At 28.2% G+C, this 1,518-nt stretch overlaps 1 protein-coding gene across 1 annotated transcript in view; it reads left to right on the top strand.

The window, feature by feature from the left end:
* The window catches only part of LOC135211665 (flotillin-1-like), a 29,241-nt gene extending 28,397 nt beyond the window's left edge, over positions 1-844 (top strand). The window contains exon 11 of the mRNA XM_064244932.1: positions 1-844. This exon is cut by the window's left edge and continues 1,136 nt beyond it. The gene's annotated coding sequence lies outside the window, so the exon portion shown is untranslated.
* The last annotated feature ends 674 nt before the right edge of the window (positions 845-1,518 follow it).

Genomic DNA, 1,518 nt, shown 5'->3' with positions numbered 1-1,518 from the left:
TTATTAATATATAAACCTGAACGAAAATGACCATATAATTAGAGACCTGTCAATTCAAAAACTAACATCTGGTATCTTATCCTTGTCATCAATAGGAGGGCGAAGACGTCTGTTAATTCACAAATATTAAATTTATTATTTTATTTTCACCATAAAAAAGTCTTTTAACCGGACGATGGGAAAAGGGCGAACTTATATTCTACCGGTTCTTTCTGTTTGAATTCTCCTTCGTCTCGATGACTGACAAATTAAATTAGTCTTTACGTAGTTAATATAATAAAAAAAAAAAAAAAAAAAAAAAAAAAAAAACTAGAGGCCAAACATGATTTCCTGTAGAGGAAACCACTCACATTGATTATATAAGCATAATAATGATACGTGGTTTTAATATCAAATCAATTTTAAAAAATTAAAACGATAATATAGCGTGATCTTGGTTTATCCCATACCAAGCGAATTAGATAGTTAAACCACCGTTTCGCTAATTTCACCGCTAAAGATAATATTTAAGAGGAGTTACGAATTGACAATTTATTTGCCTTCCTTAATAGGAAGTAATAACATTTATTTTACCGTTAAAACCCTTTTGATTGAACAATAAATTACATTAAAATTCAAGAACTTTGTCAGTGTTGCAAACACTGAACCTGGTTTATAAAGCAGATAACTTATTTATTTCCTGACAATATTACTTATCAAATACATATCATAAAGGAATGAGGACGACCTTGAAACAATGTAAAAAGGTTACCATTCAATTAATGATTTTAAATAAATTTAAATAATTTACACATACATTATAAACGTATTAATTTATATTTTGATGACGCTCCCTGATCATGAATCCTAGGCCTACTACTGTGGATTGGTTTGGCTAGTGTATAACTTTGTAAAATTTGTGTTCAGTGTAATAAATACTTTTATATGAAAAAAAAAAAACGATTAATTCTAATTTCACTGGAGTCTATATATATATATATATTATATATATATATATATATATATATATAAAATCTAAATTAGCTTTTTTTCCTAGGTTAACCGCAGTTAAGCCAAGGCTAGCTTATATAAGTGGGATCACTGTCTTTAAATTACTTATTTACAAGGAAAGCAGGCTTTGCAATGCAAGAAATTTATATATATATACTGTAATGTAGTACACTCGACAAAAAAAGTGAAGATACAGTTTTCATTAGCTTTCGTTCATCAAATTTCCCATTTGTTTTTACTGAAAAGACATAAAATCGCTAAATTTACTCTAGAATATGAAAATACACTGCAAACTATATCATATAAGTTAAAACTACAGAAAAAAAAACCGTTCAGATACTTAAAAACACGATATTTGTCCGAAGTAATTGGAATTTCTCAGATGGATGCGTTCATAGAGATCTAGTAGATAGAATGTGAATTTCTGATTGTAGTCATATGTATCACGACGACAATATTTACTTGTTTTGTTTCATGAACGGGGATATTATTGCATCATCGTAAGTGGTGAATGCAATTATTTTAGTT

Source organism: Macrobrachium nipponense, chromosome 4, assembly GCF_015104395.2.
Source record: "Macrobrachium nipponense isolate FS-2020 chromosome 4, ASM1510439v2, whole genome shotgun sequence".
NCBI classification, from domain to species: Eukaryota; Metazoa; Arthropoda; class Malacostraca; order Decapoda; family Palaemonidae; genus Macrobrachium; species Macrobrachium nipponense.
Note: the sequence above shows the minus strand (reverse complement) of the source record. Positions and strands in the feature narration are given on the sequence as shown.